The sequence below is a fragment of the Sus scrofa genome, chromosome 2 (genome assembly GCF_054392235.1).
Source record: "Sus scrofa isolate SSC_HxYL_T2T_F1_AM1 chromosome 2, Sscrofa_HxYL_maternal_Yorkshire_Landrace_v2.0, whole genome shotgun sequence".
NCBI lineage: Eukaryota > Metazoa > Chordata > Mammalia > Artiodactyla > Suidae > Sus > Sus scrofa.
This window is the reverse complement of record NC_139384.1, coordinates 125022843-125046637: the sequence shown is the minus strand read 5'-3', so window position 1 is coordinate 125046637 and position 23795 is coordinate 125022843. Positions and strand designations below refer to the sequence as shown.

Below are 23795 nucleotides of genomic sequence, written 5' to 3'. Positions count from 1 at the left end.
AACCCGTGACATTAAAAAAGCCTGCCAGACTAAAGTTAAAAAGAAAGCTTTATTATAAACATATAAACTGTAGCTTTCACTTAGGACAGTTTAGTAACTAGAATTAGCAATTTTAGAGACCCAGAAACTGATATGGTATAATTTTTTCCCCACTGAAATGGTTATTGGGGAATAATAATCCCTGTGAGCAACTGCCTTATTAAGGCAATTGGGCAATTGTCATCTTTACAGTTGAAACTGCTCTTATCACTAAACCACTTATTCATCTATTCAACAAATATGTATTTCAGTACCAACTGGTGGGAGCTGGGGTTACAGTGGTGAACAGGAGGTATGGCCCTCACTCACATATAGGAGCTCATAGTTTAGGGACTTCTGCAGCCCTATACCAGGAAGACTACCTGCAAAGGCTTGGAACTGACTCCAGCATCAGTCTTGCAAACTCAGCAGGAATAAGTTTACCCATTTTACATACAAGAGAAGTACAGGGACATTCCCAAAGTCACACAACTGTTGGCTGCCATGGAACATGTGTCTGTTTTGGCCTTGGCTAGAATCTGGTAGTTACTCCTCTTTGATCCAGCACGTTGGGAGGAATGCTTGAGGTGCTCCAAAAGGCTTGAGTTTAGACTCATAAATGGAAGCACCACTTTGGAAATAACGTTGGGTGAGAAAAAGTGAGATGGAGATATAGATCTAAGAGCTGTGAAGTGATCCTGAAATTTGTGAAAATAAAGAGCAAACGATAACAAGATGATGCAGTACTATCTGGCAGGAATAAAAACATCATTTACTATATGCCTGGCACTGTCATAAGCATTTTGCATATACTAATTCCTTAAAACAAAAAACAAACAAAAATCCTCTGTGGTAGCTTTAATCTCCCCGTTATAGATGAAGAAAGTAAGGCACAGAGAAGTTGAGTAACTTTCTCAGGATAACACAGTTACTAAGTGACCATGGTGGGATTTGGATCCAGCAATTGGACCTCAGAGTCTGTGACCTTAACCTCTATCTATACTATCTCTCTTTAAGAAAAAGTCAAAAGCTCTAGAAAGATATTTGTCTGTCACTCAGGGTTCTTTTTCTCCTTCAGTGATTATGGTGTACTCAATGACAACAGCCACTGATTTCTATTTCACAGCACTGTTGTGGGCTTTATAGGTGAAAAAGCTTTCTTCTCTTCTTTCTCCTAGGAAAAGCTCAATGCCCTTACCTAGAGGAAGAAAAAAAAGGTTGTTCCTACATTCCACTGACTTACTACCAGCTCTGCCCCAACTGCACATTTCTTGGTATTCTTTTCTAAGAATTAGCCTTTTTGACCTTCGAAATCAATAGTGTCTTATCTTGAGCAGAGCTCAGAAAATCAAAATAGTAGACAAGCATGGAACTGTCATTGTCCACAAAAAATGCCATGACCTTAGTGGCACTGTGGCCAAACAAATGGAATTTGCCTGTGTGGAAAGCAAAGGACTCTGCTTTAAAATAAGAGACTAGAGGAGTTCCTGTTATGGAGTAGCAGAAACGAATCCAACCATGAACTACGAGGCTGTGGGTTCGATCCCTGGCCTCCCTCAGTGGGTTAAGGATCCCGCATTGCCAGGAGCTGTGGTGTAGGTTACAGACGAGGCTTGGATCTGGCGTTGCTGTGGCTGTGGTGTAGGCCAGCAACTGTAGCTCCAATTAAACCCCTAGCCTGGGAACTTCCATATGCCTCGGGTACAGCCCTAAAAAGCAGACATAAATAAAATAAAATAAAATAAAATAAAATAAAATAAAATAAAATAAAATAAAATAAAATAAAAAAGAGGCTAGAATTCTTTGGACTTTTAAAAGATAGAATTTATAAGATCACCAATAAGTTCAATGGTAGATGAGTTCCTGGTTTGCCAAGCATGAGTCCATCCTGGCAACAGCCACTTAAATCCCATGGACTGAGTCATGAAAGAATGGCTTCCAAAAAGAAAATCAAAGTACTACTTTTTTTTCCATTTTTTTTTATTACTCAAATGAATTTATCACATCTGTAGTTGTATAATGATCGTAACAATCTGATTTCACAGGATTTCCATCCCACAGCCCAGGCACATCCCCCCACCCCCCAAACTGTCTCCTCCGGAGACCATAAGTTTTTCAATGTCTGTGAGTCAGCATCTGTTCTGCAAAGAAGTTCCATCTGTCCTTTTTTCAGATTCCACATGTCAGTGAAAGCATTTGATGTTGGTGTCTCATTGTATGGCTTACTTCACTTAGCATGATAGTTTCTAAGTCCATCCATGTTGCAAAAAATGCTGGTATTTTGTTCTTTATAATGGCTGAGTTATATTCCATTGTGTATATGTACCACATCTTCTGGATCCACTCCTCTGTCGATGGACATTTAGGTTGTTTCCATGTCTTGGCTATTGCAAATAGTGCTGCAATGAACATTAGAGTACATGTGTCTTTGCGAGTCATGGTTTTCTCTGGATAGATGCCCAGCAGTGGGATTGCTGGATCACATGGTAGCTCTATGTTTAGTTTTCTGAGGACTCTCCATACTGCTTTCCACAGTGGGTTGCACCAATTTACAATCCCACCAACAGTGTACGAGGGTTCCCATTTCTCCACACCCTCTCCAGCACTTATTGTTTGTAGATTTTTGGATGATGGCCATTCTGGCTGGTGTAAGGTGGTACCTCAGAGTGGTTTTGATTTGCATCTCTCTAATAATGAGTGACATTGAACATCTTTTCATGTGTTTCCTGGCCATCCGTACGTCTTCTTTGGAGAACTGTCTGTTTAGATCTTCTGCCCATTTTTGGATGGGGTTGTTTGTTTTTTTGGTATGGAGCTGCAGAAGGTGTTTATAAATTTTGGAGATGAATCCCTTGTCAGTCGATTCACTTGCAAAGATTTTCGCCCATTCTGTGGGTTGTCTTTTCATGTTGTTTAGGGTTTCCTTTGCTGTGCAGAAACTTTGAAGTTTGAGTAGGTCCCATTTGTTTATTTTTCTTTTTATTGTCAATACTCTGATAGGTGGATCTGAGAAGATGTTGCTGTCGTTTATGTCAGAGAGTGTTTGGCCTATGTTTTCCTCTAGGAGTTTGATAGTGTCTGGTCTTATATCTAGGTCTATAATCCATTTGGAGTTTATTTTTGTGTATGGTGTTAGGGAGTATTCTAATTTCATTCTTTTCCATGTGGCTGTCCAGTTTTCCCAGCACCACTTATTGAAGGGGCTGCCCTTTCTCCATTGTATATTCTTGCCTCCTTTGTCATAGATTAGTTGTCTGTAGGTGCGTGGGTTTAATTCTGAGCTTTCTATCCTGTTCAAAATATGGAATGCTTCACGAATTTGCGTGTCATCCTTGCACAGGGGCCGTGCTAATCTTCTCTGTATCATTCCAATTTTAGCATATGTGCTGCCGAAGCAAGCACCAAAGTACTATTTTAAAATAAAAATAAAAAATAGGAGTGGAGGTGGGGCAGATACAGATGAGGCCAACAACAGGCCAAAATGAGAGCCTAGTCTCCACCCTTCAGCTTGAAACACAGGCAAACTTCCCCCAGCAGGGCAGCCTTAAGGAGAATTCTGGATTTAGCCCATGATTTCTCAGAGTGATCTAGACAACACAGAGGAGGGAGAAGAAACGACATTTTTGAGCTCTCTAGTGCCAAGCACAGTGCTCAATAGGTGTTGGGGAAACTGGTAATGTAGTCTTACTCAAGTTTCAGAGGCAACTTTAGGCCTCTCTCTAATCAGTCAATGAGCCTAAGGCTGGAGACATGCCAAACTCATGAGCCACATGCAGGCCAGCAAGGGTGCCGCCAGAAAAGGTTGTAAATCATTAAATTAAATAGGCAGTAAGTCCTCGCTGAGCCTTGAGGACCTGGCTAGCCCCCCAGGATCAAGGAACATTCCAAGATTAAGGCATTTCTGACAATAACCAGAGCTGCAGATTTTCACGTAGGCTGATTGTTATCAGCCTGCAGCCTGGTGCTAAAAGCTAGACTCCATCCAGCAGCAAACTGAAGTCTCACCTGCAGGGTAGACACACCATCTGAGACCCTTTTTCCTATTGGGACTCCAGATTGCTGTTCATGGGACTTCCCAGCACCTACATGTGGATGTAGGTGTTTCCTCAATTTGGTGATGTATGAATCTCTATCTTTTACTATTCTTTCTTAATTGTATACTGTAGTCTTTTGTTAATTCAATAAACTCTCTAATTCTTACTTAACTAAATACAGAGTGATTATTTTGCCAGTGAATCCTATGAACCTTGAAACAGTATGCCTTTTGGCCAAACAATAAGGGTTTGCTCACCTCCCAGAACTACCTCTGCCTTTCCCATAATTTTCTTTAAAAGTCATCACACGAGACTGTATTGTCATTCAGCCTGAATTACTATATTAATACTCTGAGTTCCTTAATTGTATTTAGGAAAAATCAACAACCATGTGGTTTTTTTTAAAAATGACTATTTTATCAATTTAACAATGAATGTGAAAATGGGAAAGGAATTATATTTTTAATTTGGTCCTGTGTCACATCACCAAAGATTTTATCCAGTTGGACATTAAGTTAATGCCATGATATTCAGCGACTCAGAAGTCCCATTTTTTTAATGTCCACGTAAGACTTCATATAAACGCTTGTGTCTATGTGTTTTAACTGTTCTAGTAGTTGATAAGTTACAGAGTGGTTATTTTGCCACTGACTTGATAAGTTACAAAATTTGAGAGTTAATATTAGAGGGAGACTGGGAGAATTACAGGTGAGGGACCAGAAACCCTAAAAGCTTGGAAAAAAATTCAGGTCAATTCATATCAAAGGAAGAATTCAGTGTAAACAAGTTTGAGCATTTAGCCATAGTCTAAGATTAGGTCTGCCATACCTGTAAAATGTGAGATCATCTTTTTCTTATATGCTTTTTAGTTCTTTTCCTTATAGAAAAGTGAATTTCTCATCAAATGTAAGGTTTTTATTGACTTATAACCTTACACTGAACTAAAGGATAAATGAAGTACCACCCCACCTACTGGGCCATGTGCTCAAATTTATAGTCTCTGTGGAGAGAGGTCAGTGAACAGAACACATCTCCCTGGTCTGTGGTTCATCCTCATGGCCTCTGAACTGTGGGCTAGGCCAGCCGAAGGCAGACTGTCTTCTCTGAGGAATGCCTGGACTTGGTGCATGTCCTTCATATCTGAATCCGAGTAGCCCATCTACTCAGGCTAACCCTGTGCAGAAGGACTGTTCTTGCAAAGCTTTCAGTGTACTTTGAACACAGTGACAACGGCTTATGGCATCTTGGCGGTCATTGCTGTGTATGCCTGAAGTCCTTCTTCAGCCATGTCCAGTTCTTGCAGCATTATATGACAGGACAATCATACAACACTTTTTTTTTCCACCTTGGTTAATTTCATTTGCCACCATTATCCTGCAGCCTGCCATTGGTCTTGAAAAAAGAGAAGCAGGGACTCTAAAATAAAATAGCCTTCAAAGCTTCCTTCGTACATTCTTGTGATTTTGACTAATGACATAGCTGCTAATAAGATTAGTGCCTTTCCTTATGTTCATTTTCTACCAGAATTAGTTACTGCTTTTATACCCTCTGCCGCTAATTTTGCTGGCAAATCTTCGGAGGATTCTAGCCTGATTTTCTGCTACTAGAAGCAGAACTGCTATTCTCGTAGGTCACCTAACATTATTTAATTCCTTTAGGGGATCTCGAAGAATAAAACTTATAGTAGTAATTCAGATACAAATGTCAAACACAAATTAGTGACCGGTTTTTCAGACAGACAAATTGCCTCAAACCACTTAATTATTACTTCCCATAACCCTTGTGCCATAGTGTTAGTGTAAGAAGTAAATTATACATTATATGTGTGTTTATACATTATTAATAATATTGTATACAATAGATTACATTGCAATACATTACATTGTATTATGTTGCATATGCAAATATAGCCAGCCTAGCACTGTGCCTGACATATGGAAATATAATAAATTCAAAAATTTTTAAAGCAAGTAAAACAAGTTAATGTTTATAAATATGTATCTAGGTTATCCTTTGTTTATTTGGAACTTGAAATATGTAGCCTAAGGATTATACAAGCAATTTTCATTTTCTTTTCTCCTGTTGACTCCCTTTTCTTTATTTCTTATACTTTGGAAACACTCTCAGAAGAAAGATGAGAAAAGACGAGGGTGATGCATTTCACATTTCTCCACACTAACACTATCAATAGAATGAGAGATATCTTGATGTGTGTCTTTCCCCCCAGGGGTAATGAGAATGGACAGGCAGAGTTCAAGGGCATCCCAGGACAGTAGTGGAGATGCTCTACTTGCTGTCCATTTCATCCACAACCCAAGGCAGAGTCCTGAGGAAGAAAGAGACTGGTAATGGGGGCTCAAAATGAGATACCAAGACCCATTCCAGTAAGAAGGAAAAATTTAAACTATATCAGGGGATATAAGTCAAAAACAGATGAAACTGGGCCAGACTGGAGAGATGATCACTCAAGGGACCTCTTTGCCACATTTAGATAAATGTCTTTATCTGTCTAGAGGTGAGGGCCAATGGCAAGTACAGTACAGTGGCATTTCCCCCGAGGCATTAAAGGCACCAGTTAGTCTCTGGCAATACCTTGAGCTTGATCACTGAGTAAAACACACTTGGGCTATTAACAAAACAGTAGATTTTCTTTTTCTAAAGACACACACACACACTCACACAGCTCCATTGGTAAGACATGGAGCCACAGAAAATTTATATTGAATGATGTGAAGATTGTGGCAGCAGGGTCATTAACAGGATAAAAGCTCAATAAGGTGATAGTACAACTCACAAATCAGCACTACCAGACACCACAAAATGATCTGTAATTGACATAATCGCTGAAACTGAAAGCACTGTACATTAACTACCCTATGAACATAATCGTTAGGGAAGCATTGTAATTGAGGAAAGCAGCAATTAATGTTGGCTGGTTACAAAGTTGTATTTAAAGTTGTAATTATTTAGAATTGATTGCAGATTACATGGAGAGATACTGGAAGCTTAAGTGGACACCACAACAAAGTAATAATAGTAATAGCATAACCTGGTGTTCTCAATAGAAAGTGAAAAGGAAAGAGGACACATCAAAACCCATTGGGGTCTTAGCATTAATGTTGTTCATAGAGCAAGTTCTAAACCTACACATTTTGAGCAGAAGGATTTTTCTGAAACTATTTGGCCATGCTTTCGTCATGGTGTCATGAGTCATTATGTATCAAAATCAACTGTAGGCAACTCTATTTGTTAATAATAATACATATCAAACTTTAGAATTCATTTCCCTCATTCCCTTAATAAATTAGAGAGGATTCAAGATTATCCTTAGCCAAATGCTCCGACCTCTTGCTAACATTTCTATGCTGTCTTCAGTGAGAGAGGGAGAAGTCGCCTAAGGAATGAGGTCTTTGTAAGGTCAAGGTAAGGAATGAGGATGGGGTTGGGGGAAGAGCATCTGGCCAATTTATCTGCTCATGTGACATACCCTCATTTTCTTGTGCAACACTTACTGCATCTCCTCAGATTCTGTTGTACACATTTGTCATTTTTCTGACTGACCAGAGCCTGAACCCATTTCTCACTGTGGGGGACTGCCATGGAATAAACCAGATTCAATTCCCCCTTGCAGAAGAAAACACCTGAGAGATATTTTTCTCTTCAACCCCATCATCAGTGCACAGACACGAGACATAAGCTTGTCCAATCTGATGAGCCTGCCCTAGACATAATTCAGAAGCTGATGACATTTAGAATCAGAGTCTGCAGGGACTCAGTCCTAGCAAGGCCATGTGCAGAGAATACAGCTGTGTGGTCTAGAGCATCATAAAGGCTCCAGGATCAGAGAAACTGCCTGTGCCTACTGCAGCCACAGTGGTGTGGCTCCGGATGGTTCTGGGGTTTAGCTTGGAGCATTTTTCCAGATTTTGTGGCCTCCAAGCCTGGTTCTCAAGCTTTCCTGGAGATTTTATGATCTCTCTAATGTCCTTTGATTAAATAATTTCCTGCTTAAATCAGCCAGCATTAGTTTCTGTTGCTTGTGATTGCAAACCTTGACTGAAACAAATGAGCTTAGGAAACACTGTTCTGTGTTATTTTCAAAAATAGTGATAGAAAATGAGTTGTTACTGACTACGGAAGGAAGATTAAATTTTTAAAAATGGATTAAGCAAAGATTCACTGAATGTTACCAGTAACTGGCACTGTGGCTTAGGTTTTATTATATATAGTTATTATTATTCCAACTTCACAAATAGAAAAACCAATGCTCAGAAAGATCTGCCTGAAGTCGGTAAGCAGGAGTCAGAATTCAAATTCAGTTCTAATTCTTTGGCCTATGTGGAAGAAACAAGGCTAAGTAACGTTAGCAACTTAAATTAAAATGTACAAATTTAAATAGAGTTACACCAAGATAATCAGCACATATGGCTTATGGTAATCACATGTTCTTGTAGCAAAGATGGCAAAATGTAAGCCATGGTAGGTGAAAAGAGAAGGCTTCTGAACTGGCTTAGTAATTGCTTGAATAACTCTCCTTCACCTACATAAAAGATGAGGCAGGGTACCAGAATTCCCAGTCTTCCCCTAGTTATTCTCCCATTATTTCATCACAAACTGAAGGCGATTAAAAGCAATTAAAAGTTAGTGCTGACAACATTGTAAATCAACATACTTTAATAAAAAAAATTTTTTTTAAAAGTTAGTGCTGAGAGAGACAGAGGGATGTGTTCCGGAGGTAATTAGCCCCTGTATAAAGTCAACCAGTTAAGAATTCATTTGATTCTGTGACAAATAAATTTTTGTTGTTTGAGCCACCCAGTCCTCAATATTTTGCAATGGCAGTCCAAGAAAACTAATATACCCTATTAGGTAGAAAATGAGGCCTAATCATTGACATCCAATCAGAAATTAGACTGGGGTATTGTTTTAGTAAGATTCAGTTTACTTCTGGTATAATCACTTTCCTTGTATATGACTATCCCAGGCATGGAGGTTCTTTGTCTCTTCATTACTGAAAGCCTGCAGGAGATATATTTCTGCCCTTCAGAAGTTTCAAGCTTACTTTTTGGCTTCCTGTACCATGCAACTTCAAGATTTGACAAATGTCCTCAGAGGGTGACTGGCCATGTGCTGGAGACAGACCTCTTCCTAATGAGAATCTGTTTCTGAGTGCTGTGAGATTGGGGAAGATTTCAATACAGTGGGGAGAAACCAGGCATGTATTTGAGACCGCTGAAATTTCTAGTGATCCACAAGATTATAAAAGCCTTAATTTTTTTTCTAGCAGAGTCCCTCCACGAGGGTCAAGTCCAAGCATTAGTACATTCCCCAACTGACAAATGCCCCAAGAGAAAAATAGCTGACAACCATGAGGTCATCTCAGAATTATTCTTTCTCTTTCTAAAAGTTTAATTCATTTAGCCTTCATTTCTTTCATAGCTCCCTGATATTTCAAAAATGACTTTTGCAATATTTTCTGTGTGTTCAAGTGAGGATATTGGCCTATCGCATCTTGCTCAGAGGCAGAAGGCCTTCTCCATCTATTTCTAACGTTTACAACTCTGGCCTTCCAAAAGGATCTAACAGAATGGGATGGAGATCAAGGTGGTGGTGTAGGAGGACGCTGAGCTCCTCTCCCACCTGGGAACACATCAAAAATCCATCTATATGTGGAACAACTCTTGCTGAAAACAAACCAGAGACTGACAGAAAGGCTGTTCTACAACCAAGACGGTAAAGGAAAGATCGACAGAGTCAGATAGGAAAAAAAGGGATTACGTTGGGATCCCATACCCCTAGCAGAGGACACAGAAGAGAAGGGGAATATCATGGGCCCAGGGAACCTCCCCAAGGAGAGAGAGGTCCAAGTCAGAGACTAGGCACCTCAGCTCTGGGGTCCAACACTGGGAATACCAGTCACCTTAACTGGAAAACCAATGGAATTTACCAGAGGGCTATAAGGAACTGAAATTCCATTTTGGAAGAATGTGGTATGTGGTGCATGTGCATGTGCCCACACGCGTGCACACGCACACGCACACACACGCTAAATGTACAACCTGATTATTCTCAAAACAAGGTGGAGGAAGCAGATTGAAAACAGTCTGGGGCTTTGGCTGGTTTCCTGTGACTGCCCCAGCATTCACCCAGCCTGCACTTGGTGCCTGCTCCAGCCCCTCTTGTTTCAGCACATCTCTCCAGTAGAATGGAAGATGCTGTTGCCAAGGTGATCGTGCACTTGGTGGGGATGGAGCCAACTTGGACCTAGCCCTACATCTGAACAGAAGTATTTCCAGCATGCACATGGAGATGGTGAACTGGGATCTACCCAAGGCTCTTACTGGCATGCCAGGACTGTCCCAATGCATATCCTGATGCTTACTGGGCACAAGTTTAAACTCCTCTTGGTCCGCCACTTATCCTTACTTGGGTGAAGGTGGCATTGCTTGAGGTGGGACAGGCATGTACACACAGAAGGAAGTGAAGTCAACCAGATCTGTCCCTATCTTTGAATAGGGCAAGGAAAGCTATTGCAAAAGTGCACAGAGACAATGGATTGGAAACTGACTGGGGCTCTGACTAGCCAGTTGAGACTATCTCAGTGTACACCAAGGCTCACATTAGGCACCCAATGAAGACCCTCTTGTTCAGGTGCTGCTTATCACCAGGTGCTGGCATGAAAAGCACACATTTAGAAGGAACAGAACCACTCAGACTCAAATCTCAGTGTTTTTGCTCTCTATCCCACCCCCAAGAGGATGGTGATGGCCATTGAGCATAGAAGCCCTAGGTCACACCTGGCCTGTCTTTAGCCCCTTCATCTCCAGCTCTACTTCCCACCAAAGTGGTAGCTGCCAGAGCACCCTCTGGGGAAGGATGTGATCTGTGCCCACTTCAGATCCAGCTCTGCCACCAAAGCCACTAAGCACATGCAGATGCCATAAGGATGCTCCCACACAAGGATGCTCCTGTATCACCTAATTTCATAGAGAGATAAAAAGTTAAACAAAATGAGATGACAAAGGAATTTGCTCCAAATGAGAGAACAAGGAAAAAAAACTTGAAAAAAAAAAAACCCTCATGAAACGGAGATAAATAATTACTACGTAAGGAGTTCAAAACATTACTAATTAAAATGCTAACTGAACTTGGGAAAATAATAGATGAATACAATAAGAATTTTTTTTTTTTTTGTCTTTTTGTCTTTTGTTGTTGTTGTTGTTGCTATTTCTTGGGCCGCTCCCGAGGCATATGGAGGTTCCCAGGCTAGGGGTTGAATCGGAGCTGTAGCCACCGGCCTACGCCAGAGCCATAGCAACGTGGGATCCGAGCCGCGTCTGCAACCTACACCACAGCTCACGGCAACGCCGGATCGTTAACCCACTGAGCAACGGCAGGGACCGAACCCGCAACCTCATGGTTCCTAGTCGGATTCGTTAACCACTGCGCCACGACGGGAACTCCTACAATAAGAATTTTAACAAGGAACTGGAAGGTATACAAAAGAATCAATCAGAGCTGGAAAATGAAATAACTGAAATAGAAAATACACTAGAAGGCATTAACAGTAGACTAAGTGATGCAAAAGAGCACATAAGCAGTCTGGAGAGAGAATAATGGAAGTCATGCAGTCAGAATAGGAAAAAGAAAAATTTTTAAAAATATGTATAGTTTAAGGTACCTTTAGGACAACATCAGGCACACCAACATTCACATTATACGGTCCCAGAAGGAGAAAAGAGAAAGAAAGTGTTGAAAAGTATTTGATGAAATTGTGGCTGAAGCTTCCTGAAGATGAAGAAGGAAACAGATTTCCAGAGAAATAAAGGACCAAGAGTGACAAATAAGATGAACCCAAAGAGATCCACATCAAGACATACCATAATTAAAATGGCAAAAGTTAGAATTTTAAAGACAGCAAGAGAAAAACAAAGGCACATACAAGGGAACCCCTATGAAACTATCAGCTGATGTTTCTACAGAAACTTTGCAGGCCAGAAGGGAGTGGCATGATATATTTAAAGTGAAGCCCTTATGAAAAACAGTATAGGGGTTCCTCAGACACCAAAAATTGTGTATGTGTGGCTATGTCACTTTGCTGAATAGCAGAAATTGAGGGAACATTGTAAATCAACTGCACTTTAACTAAAAAAAAAATAGAACTACCATATCATCCTGTAGTTCTACACTGGGTATATAGCCAATGCAAATGAAAACCGTAATTCAAAAAGATATGTGTACCCCAGTGTTCATAGCAGCCTTATTTACACTGGCCAATATATGGAAGCAACCTAACTGTCCATCTAAAGATGAATAGATAGGAGTTCCTGCTGTAGTACAATGGGATTGGCATCATCTCTGCCGTGCCAGGATGCAGGTTTGATCCCTGGCCTGGCACAGTAGCTTAAAAGATCCATTGTTGCTGCAACTGCAGTATAGGTCACAACTGTGGCTCAGATCTAATCCCTGGCCCAGGAACTCCATATGACTTGGGGTGGCAAAAAAAAAGAAAAGATGAATGGGTAAAGACTATGTGGTATATGTGTGTGGTATGTGTGTGTGTGTGCACATGCAATGAAATATATATGTGTGTGTGTATATGATATATATGTATGTGTATATATATGTATATATGTACATACATACAATGGAATATGTATGTATGTGTGTATGTATATGCAGTGGAATATTACTCAGCCATTAAAAATGATGATATTTAGCCACTTGCAAAAACATGGGTGGACCTGGAGGATCTTATGCTTAGTGAAATAAGTCAGACAAAGACAAATACTGTTGTCATCATTTATGTTTAAAATCTAAGAAATATAAAAAAAGAATGACTATTACAAAACAGAAACAGACTCACAGATATAGAGAACAAACTCATGGTTACCAGTGGGAAAAGGGCTGGGGGAGTGGCAAGATAGGAGTAGGGGATTGAGAGGTAGAAACTACTGTGAATAAAATTTTAAAACTTCAAGGATATGCTGTATAACACAAGAAATGAAGATAATATTTTATTTATAATAACTTTAAATGGAGCATAATATATAAAAATATTGAATCGCTGTTTTACACCTGAAATTATATTCTATATTATAATATATAAATCAAGTATAGTTTTTAAAAAAGGATCTAACAGAGCAAATACATGTTTATTGGAATGAGGGGATAAATAAATAGAGCCAATTTTGCCTGCTTTGTGACCTTACCAGGGCCAAGTTTGCCTCTCTCTTGAGGACAGCAAAGTAAACAATGTTATTCAGGTGATACAGCAAAAGTGCTATGGCCAAGATTCAGGAATATGTAGCAAAGGGAATATTTTTGCATCACGAACCAATCAGACCTGGATGGTCTAGATTCCTGCTCTGTCTTTATGTTTCACTGGCTTTGGCTTCTCAAGTTCTCCTCTAGAATCCCAAGATGAGATGCAGTGGGCGAGATATTTGCTTACTAGCTTACTCTCTGTTTTCCCACCTAGAGTCCATGGGGCAGAGACTCTGTCTTGCCTGATAGTTCATCCTCAGTGTCTAGCACAGTGGCCAACCCACAGTAGCTGCTCAAATCATTTGTATAAATGAATGACTATCTCAAAGTCCTTTCATAATTTGGCTTGTTAACAGATTAACCTGGCTAAATGTGTAACAGAGAAGTAAAACAGGGCAGTGGTAGTTATTGACAATAACTAACATGGATACAAAATATGACTTTTAGAAACTTGAAAAGAAGCAATTTAGCAATCAATAACTTTGATCGAAGAGAAAAAATCTCAAGGATACCTTCTATTTTATGGTCCAAAATAAAATTACTTATGGGATTATATTGTCCTAAAACCTGTCAATTAAAATAAAATCCTGTCCAGAAAGTAAGAACATTGCAAAAAAGAAAAAAAAAATGAACCACAAGCAAAACTTCAAAATTTACATAACCTTGGAAATATTTTCAACTTCCAGTGCTGACTATAATTGTTAGCCACTTAGAAGAGTGCCATAGGAACTTCATCAATAGTTATATTTATACATACCAATACTAATAAGATCATACAATCCCAACCAAGGAAAGAAGTTATTTTGAGGAAAGGAGAGTTAACCTTATATTTTATTTATTATTTTTCTCCTCTGGAGAATATCCTTTTATAGGATCTTTATGTAAAAGCAGCATAATTTTCTTAAAAATTGCAAGGCTATCTGAAATGATTGATTCTTACTAAAAATCTAGGGCAAAATCAAATCAATTATAGGGTGTCTGTAGGTGAACTAATAATAATGAAAAATATTATAATTGTATACATATACATTTTATTTATATGTGGTTGAAAATGTTCAACAGCAGGATAATGAGCCATAGGCCATAACTGATGTTAAATAATCCAAAAAGTCCATTCTGTTAGTATTTTATTTTCTAAACCGATCACAAGTGAAGCAATCATGAGAGGAACCATAGAGTATAGGTAAAGCGTATGGGCTTTGAAATAAAACAGTTATGAATTCAAATCTTTGCTCTTGTGTTACTATTGATATAATTAACTTCTCTGAACCTTGTTGTCTTCATTTGTAAAAGAACTATTGAGAGAGCTCAGAGGAGTCATCTGTAGTATAGGAGGGTAACTAGGGTTAACTAGTAGAAATAGCACGAGTTAATCTAATAAAGGGAAAGAGCTGTGTAGATCCACCAGAACACAGGAAGAGACAGACAAAATGAGAAACTGGCATAACAGTGGCGTGATTTTCATTCTTGTAACCACAGAGTGAGAAATCTCAGGGTGGGGTGTGATACCAGCCAGAGAGAAATTAAAGGTCTTGGTCAAAAAAAACACCGTTATGCCATACCTCAGGTTGCCTTGACAATAGGATCCTTGTTTAAACACAGTAATATTACAAAGAAAATCATTCCTTGTAATTGAGCTCATGTTACCTTAAGAATTATCTAGGAGGGAGTTTGAAAGGGGATTAGGTTACAGACAAAAGTTTATGTCAAAACGGAGAATGTGATTATGCTGGAAAGGGTTACCTTGTGCCTGAGCACTGGCAGAGCATCTGGTCCTGACGACCTGCTGCTTCTTGGAGCTGACTTTGGTGAGAGTCAGAGGTTAAGTAATAAATCAGGCCATTGCACGTCTGCACTTTGCCGCCTTGTCTAATCACACTGCTGCTTGGAAGGAAACCCCCAAAACTAGAATCCTGACCTGGGAAGTGGCAAGTGCTCACTCTTCTGGTACCTGGTTGTGGAGGTTTGGATTACCCAGGCTTCCCCAGACAGCTCTTCTAGCCTTTACAACTGCCTTGGAGGATGGGGCCTGCCTGGGGGAGAGAGCAGAACAGATCCTGAGGGCTAACAGTGCCAACCTCATAGGGTTGTTAACCGAGGATTAACCAAGAAACTTATTGTGAAAGTACACATCTGTGCATAACAAGTGTTGGTTTCCTTACTACCTCTTTTAGCATTTGCCATGGGCTACACATTGACTTTGTCTTAAGAGTATTAAAGTTGTTTTCATGTTTTATTTTAAACCCTAGCCCACTCTTCAGGGTCATGTAAGAGATCTGTGTTTATATGTTACCAAACCCAGACACGTCAACATATTTGCCTTACAAACTAGTTTCCAGTTCAAACTGTTTACTCAAAACTCAAGTTATAATTTGGGGGCCTAGGAATTTTCAAATAAAAGCGTGAAAATATGATGGAGATTTTTAGAGTAAAGAAAACAAAAGCACTCTAATAATTGACTTTCTTACTCTCTCTGCCACAGTACAGAGTATGTCTTGCTAATCTGTGTGTACAAAGTCTGTTGTGCCTCAAAAATTCTGTTGTTGTCGTGGTTGTTGTATAAAGAAGGAATAAAGACAAAAAGAAAAGCCAATTGAGTCACAATATCTACCTTGGGGATTCAGAGGTAGGGCTCTAGAGACCTTTTACTTTTGGAAACTATGTGAAACCACTGTGCCTGTGGAATCTCACTGAAACAAAGTATTTATTCAGGGGAAACTGGCAGGATTAAAGAAAAATACAAAAAAAGACTAGAGCATTGTGATGGACTCAGTGTACCATGTTTATCGGATCATTTTAAGTGGCTGTGATCTTTAAAATAAAAGATTGCATTTTACTACAGCAATGGAAAATGCCATTAACTTGTAAGCATTTAACTGTTTCTGGTCTCAGGATTTCAAAATAGAATTGACTTTTCATTAAGAAGTAAAATTTTATATCAGACAGGGAAAGATAATATGTGATGTCACTTATATGTAGAATCTAAAAAATGATACAAATGAATCTCTGTATGTGGACCACAGACAGAGAACAAATTTATGGTTACCGAAGGGGAGGGGTGGCAGGGCAAATTAGGAGTATGAGATTAACAGATACCAAGTACTATACATAAAAAAGAATTTGCTGTATAGCGCAGGGAATTATATTCAATATCCTATAATAATCTATAATAGAATATAATCTACAAAAAAACCCTGACTATGCTGTATACCTGAAAATAACACAATATTATAAATCAACTGTACTTCAATTTAGAAAAAAATAAAACTTTAAATCATTCTAGGCTATGTTTTCTCCAAAACCTATTTCACTTGTTCACTAAACATCAAGAAAAGGGGCAAGACTGGATCCTGTGGACTGCACAGCTAAGGATTTACAGGGCTAAATGGCTACTGTTCCTAGTAATCTCTAATTTATCAAAGAGATACAGAATCGCTGGGAAGAGAGGTTGCTTGCTATTTTCCTGAATTAGAACTTTTATTAACATGTGACAGAAACCCACATCAAACTGTGTAAGATGAAAGTGAGAGAGAAAACCAGCAAGGGGGTAGTTAGAGGGGAGAGAAAGTCAAAAGGAATATGTTGATTTAATTACCTGAGTAATACAGAGTTAGCTCTCACTTCGGGCTTGGTTGGGTCCAGGTTTGAGATAATAATATTAGGATTAAGTATACTTCCATTTCTTTAACTAGATTTTCTTTGTACTGGCTTAACTCTCAGGTAGGCTTTCTGTGTTGTGCCCTTTATAAGCTCTATGGAGACTTACTTCCTCCCAGTTCCCAACCAAGCAAGAAAAGAAAGAAGGAAGGAAGGGAAGGAGGGAGAGGGAGAGGATGAGAGAAAAAGGAGCTTATTTTTTCCTTATGGGCCCAATAAAATTCCCCCAATTGAGTCTTATTGGTCTAGCCTGGGTGATTGACCCATGACATCCAGGATATGAAAGCCTCTTTTTGAACAGTTCTGGGTCGTATCATATATCAGATATAAAGAGATCAGAAGGTATAGGAAAGGCTTTCCCGCCATGGAGTAGTGGGTTAATAAACTGACTGCAATGGCTTGGGTGTCTCCAGAGATGCGGGTTTGATCCCTGGCCCTGGGAACTTCCATATGCCATGGTGTGGCCACAAAAAGAAAAAAAAAATTATTTCCTTGATTAATTAAAATTTAATTAAAAAAAAAAAGCTACAGGAGAAGGGGTGAAGTCCTATACAGACCTGATGTTATTTGTTTACAATTACTGTAATTATGTGTGTGTGTTTTCTAAGTCCAGGCCTGGCCTCTCCACTATTCATGTTTAAATTTTGCCTTTGAATAAATTATCCCTAAGTAGTCCATCAGCTTATATTATACCAGTGATACACATCTAGCTTTATCTCTTTCTCAAGCTTATCACAACATGTCTTGCTATGTATTAAAATTTGACTCTGCAGGGAACACCATGATAATTTGGCTTTTTGCAGAAAAGGAAAATATGAGGTGTAGATAACATCACTGGGAAGATATGTGTTAGTTTGCCTTGTGAGATGAGTCTGGTTCCTGCATGCATGGGGCTTAATTAGATTTTGAAGTTTGCTATTGCTAAAGCATAGCTATGAGAAACATTTTTTTTCTTTTTGGCCACCCCAAGGCATGTGGATTTCCCAGGCCAGGGATCGAATCTGAGCTGAAGCTGTGACCTATGCCACAACTGTGGCAATGCTGGATCCTTAACCCACTGCACTTCACCTGACCAGGAATCAAGCCTGCTGATGCAGAGATACTACCAATCCCATTGCACCACAGCAGGAACTCCATGTGGGAAACTTTGGGGCATAAGTATAAGCTTGTCTTTCTGTTATTGACAAATAAAGGGAATAACATATTAGTCTATTTAGTGAATTTTTCAGTTTATGGACATATTTCATAGATGGCAAGTGTCAGTAAAGTGATCACATCAGCAGTGCTTCCTCCAGAAGTTTCTCAAGGAAGGACATCAGCACCATGTAGCATGGCAATGAGAAGAATGGAGACTTGGAATTATATAATTGAATTTCTGTCTTGGTCTTACACTTACTATTTATAGGGCCCTGGCTAATTTACTTAACCATCATGCACATGTACATCCCATTTCTTTACCTATAAAGTGAAAATAACAACCTATGTCCTACTTAACTGTCTTAGTCTGTTCAGGCTGCTACAAAAAAATAAGAGATCGAAGGCTTATATAAACAACAGAAATTTATATCACACAGTTCTGGATGCTAAGATCATGTCGCCAGCGTGGTTAGGTGAGGACCCTCTTCAGTCCCAGGTTCTCCCTCTATTCCCACTTGGAGGAAGAAGCTAAGGAGCTCTCTGGAGCCTGTTTTAGAAGAGGACTAATCTCGTTTATGATGGCCTCGCCCTCATAACCTAACCACTTCCCAAAGGCCAAACAACCTAATACTTTGGCATTAGAACCTCCATATTTGAGTTTTGGAAGGATATGAACATTCAGAAAATAGCACTCACTTACAGGGCTGGTTTGAAGTTTATATGGAATAAAGCACTTATGTTACACTTATTCACCTTCGTGTCTCTTCTATAAATGAAATACGTGACAGGCTGTGTCTCGTTCAATTTTGTGAGTGTCCATGCCTAATCCTATGCCTGAAAGTCAAAGTATACTCAACAAATGGTGAAGGAACAGATAAATCAATGAACAAATGATCCAAAAGATGAATGAAAGAGGGAATGATAGCCATGGCTTAGACAGAAGTAGAAAAACATGGTTCAGCACTGGCTTGGGGGAGTTCTGAGGTTAAATAATATTTTATTAGTATCTCAGAACTTAGAATCCTTTGATGATGCATGCTTTTTTCTGGGCTTCTCTTAATAGAAAAGAAGCTTCATATCAAGATTTGGAAAGAAGGGCAAATCTCTTAGTGAAGAAACTGCCAAGAAAATTACTGCTCACCTAGCTCAAAGAGAAACATTAATTAAAGGTAAGACATGGGCAAGAAGTAAAATGGAGCTTGTATGAGTTAATTCTATCATAATTAACATTTATAATTCCTCTCAATTTCAGAGGATGACTCTGTTTTTGCAGAAACCCTTGAATTATTTAACGTATTTCTAAAGAAAACTTTAGAAATCCCTGGAGATGACTTTTTTACCTTTCTATAAAGACTCTTTCCACCCCCATTCAGAGTCTCTGTACAAGTTTATATGATAGAACTTATACTATCTATGGTCTAAGAAAATCGGAATGGATTTAGGTAAACATGAGATTATTCTACTTATTTATAATGACATCAGTGGGCAGGGGGGATGGTCTCTGTTATGGAAAAATATTCTATATGTGTGATTATGTGATTTCAGAATTATGCACTCCAAATTTTTTATTTTATATTCATTTAATCTTTCTTAATTTAATCATTTGCAGTGGGGAAAAACAGCTCTCTGGTAATTGTTGTAAAATCATGGCAAGCATAGGCTCCACTGTATATACAAAATTGTGTATGTATGTTTGAATGGAAGAGTAAACATTGCCAGGGTAGGGAAAGGATGCAGGAGAATTTTGAAACAGGTACTGTAATACCGTATATTCTTCTTGGTTCTCCTGATTAAACACATCTGTATTCTGTTACTCATGGCTATAACTACATGGAATGCATTATAGAAATAGAATCACATGCTCATCCTGCCACAAGTACAAGAACATTTACAGTTTGTGTTGAAGAGAAGAAATACATGGAACTAGGAAGACATCTCTGACTATGGTTACTTGGATTTCTTCTGAATACCTTATAAGAGGGGGATGTTTCTCAGCTCTGTGCCAGGTATTTAAGACCTGGAGTAAGGACAAAATAAAGAGACTGAATCTTGGTTTCCCCCGCACTAAAAATATTCTGTTTCAGCTTCCCAGCCCAGAGTACAGGGAAGAAACCAAAATTTCCACTGTAACAGCAAAACTAATAATCTCCTGTGGGGTGTGGGAGGACGAGGATCTTCATTGCTCCTTCCTACATGCTCCTTCATGAATATAATCACTGGCCCTATGGATTTGCTGGATAAGACAACCAAAAATAAGCTCATTACAGAAATAAACTTAGCAATTTTATGGAAAAGGGCAAAAAACATGAGTTCATATACACCCAGAAAGCCAATGGCTTTTAAACACATGAAAATAAACTAGATTTCTCCATTAAAGCAAATAAGACAAAACCACACAGAGTTACCATTTTCATGTGGCAGGTCAAGTAAAACCCAGATGTTTTATGGTTCATTGGATAGATGAGGATGAAGGCACTATTGTTGTTGGGAATCAAAACCGGTAAAATTCTTTGGAAGTCTGCTTGGAAATATCTACCAAATGTGATATGATTTTAGGAAAATTAGTACTGCACAAATATCTCTAGGACATTTCATACAGATATAATCACCTTAATGTATAAAATCATATGTATGATGATACAGATCTTCTTTGATTTACCTCCCACTAAACCCATCATAAAATAAAAATATTATAGATTGAAAATGTTTTTAATACACTTAAACTACTGAACATCATAGCTTAACCTAGCCTAACTTAATTGTGCTCAGAACATTTACATTAGCCTGCAGTTGGGCAAAATCATCTAACACAAAGACTATTTTATAATAAACTGTTGAATATCTCATGTAGTTTAGTGAATACTATACTGAAGGTGAAAAATAATGGTTGTATAGGTATAGAATGGTTCTGAGTGTATCACATGTTTACCCTCATGATCTGGCTGACTGGGATGGTGGCTTGATGTCATTGCCCAGCATCACAAGAGAGAATCCTACTACATATTGCTAACCTGGGAAAAGATCAAAATTCAAAATTTAAAGTATAGTTTTATAAATGTGTATTGTGTTAGCACCATAGTAAAACTGCATAATTGTAAGTTGAGAACTATCTGTATTCATTACAAAAACTTACAAAACAAACTGAATTCTATTTGTAAGAATAAAAGAATGTAGACAATCTAAACATCTGACAACAGTAGAATGCTTAAATAAATTCTTTTACATAGAATATCAAGCAGGCATTAAAAAAGAGGAAGTTTCTGGTATGAACCAATTTCCAAGATACTTTGTTAAATGAAAAAAAGTAGATACACAAGAGTACAGATATTCTGCCACCTCCCACCATTCATCCTAGCCTTTCTCTCCTCCAGGTTGGCCAAGCTCATTTGGAGGCTCAAGGCCTTTGTACTTGCTAACACTTAGTCTGTAATGTCTTACTGATTACTCCTTCTTAGACCAAACTTCTAGGTGCCATATATTTTTGAAAGAATTAGAGATTAGAGACAAGTTGGCAGAGTAGAGGAACTCAAGCTCACCTCCTACCACAAAATACACCAAAATTACAACTAACTGCTGAACAGCCATCAGCAAAATAGATTGGAAGCTATCAAAAAAAGATATCCTACACCCAAAGACAAATAAAAGCCACACCTAGGTGACAGGAGGAGCACTTTGGCAATATAAGCAATCCCATATCTGTCAGGAGGGCAGCCCATAGCCTGAAAAATAACTATATATTGTAGGGCTCTCCAACAAGACTGAGGATTCTGAGCCTTGCATAAGGTTTCCAAGTCTGGGAATCTGGCACTGGGAGGAGGAACTCCTGGAGCATTTGGCATTGAAGGCCAATGGGGCTTGAGTGCAGGAATTTCACAGTACTGGGGGAAACAGAAATGCCACTCTTAGAGTTGTGCATACAGGGTTTCACATGCACTGGGTCCCAGGGCAAAGGAGGGACTCCATAAAAACCTGCATCAGAACTACCTGCAGGTTTTGGAGAGTCTCCTAGGAAAGCATGGGGTGGCTTTGGCTGGCTTGCTGTGGGGATATGGAGGACATTCTCAGAGAATAATCATCACTGTGAGCTCCCCTGGAGGTTTCCATTTTGGAAAAATCTGGCCCCACCCATTAAGGCTGAGAATCCCCAGGTCAAACAACAAACAAGATAGAAACACAACCCCACTCATTAGCAAACAGGCTACCTAAAGTCCTTATAGGCACAGAATCACCTCTAATCATACCCAGAGACAAAGCCCTACCCACCAGAGCGCTACCTACCAGTGGGCAGGCGCCAGTCCTTCACATCAGGAAGCCTGCCACAAGCCCTTGTATCAGCTTTACCCACAAGAGGGCAGGTGTCAGAAGCAAGAGAGGCTATAACCCTATAGTGTGCAAAAAGGAGACTGCACAAAAAGCTAGACAAAATAAAAGTAAGAGAAATATGAGACAGATAAAGGAACAAGACAAAAGCCCAGAAAAACAGGTAAGTGAAGTGGAGACAAGCAACTTACATGAAAAATACTTTAGAGTAATGATAGTAAAGAAAATCCAAGATTAGAAAAAAAACTGGAGGTAAAGATTGATGAATTACAAGAAATGTTTAACAAATACATAGAAGATTTAAAGATTAAACAAGCAGAGATGAAAAACGCAATAACAAAATAAGAAATTCATTTAAGGAACTAATAGCAGAATACAGGAGGCAGAAGAATGGACAACCATGGTAGAAGACAGACTGGTGGAAATAACTGATATGGAACAGAATAAAGAAAAAAGGAATAAAAATAAATGAGAACAGTCTAAGAGAACTCTGGGACCATTTTAAACACACTGACATTCACATTATAGGGTCCCAGAAGGAGAAGAGAGAAAGGCCAGAGAAAATATTTGAAGAGAGAATTGATGAAAATTTCCCTAATTTGGGAAAGGAATCATTCACACAAGTCCAGGAAGAATAATGAATGCCATATAGAATAAACCCAAAAAGGAATACCCTGAGACATGTATTAATTGAACTAACCAAAATTAAAGACAGAGAGGAAAAATTGAAAGCTGCTAGGGAAAGGCAGCAAATAACATGCAATTGAGCCCCCATAAGGATATCAGCTGATTTTTTTAGCAGAAACTCTGCAGGCCAGAAGGGAGTGACATGGTATACATAAAGGGATGAAAGGAAAACAACCTCCAACCAAGAATACTGTACCCAGAAAGGCTCTCATTCACATTTAGAAGGAGAACTCAAAAGCTTTATGGATGAGCAAAAACTAAGAGAATTCAGCACCACCAAACCAGTTTTACAATAAATACTAAAAGAACTTCTCTAAGGAAAAAAGAAAACCCCTCAAATAGAAACAAGAAAACCACAAATGAGAAGGCTCACCAGTAAAGGCAAACATTAAAGTAAAGGTAGGAATTCATCCACACACAAATATGATAGCAAAACCAGCAATTGTGAGGTGGGCACAAATGCAGGATTCTGGAGATGCATTGGCAATTAAGAGACCAGGAACTTAAAACAATCTTGTATATATACAAAAAAAATAATAAAAAACATTCTAAACACAACTAAAGCTAGTCATCAAACCACAAAAGAAAAGAACAAAAGAAGGGAAGAAAAAAATCAACAAAAATAAATCCAAAACAATTAATAAAATGGCAATAAGAACATATCAATAATTACCT

The 23795-nt window shown here is 38.8% G+C and overlaps 1 non-coding gene across 1 annotated transcript; it reads right to left on the bottom strand.

Moving 5' to 3' along the window:
- Positions 1–3313: 3313 nt before the first annotated feature.
- On the bottom strand, positions 3314–3420 carry LOC146405671 (U6 spliceosomal RNA). The gene has a single exon (XR_014839263.1). It is a non-coding gene; the product is annotated as a U6 spliceosomal RNA (small nuclear RNA).
- Between the last annotated feature and the right edge of the window lie 20375 nt (positions 3421–23795).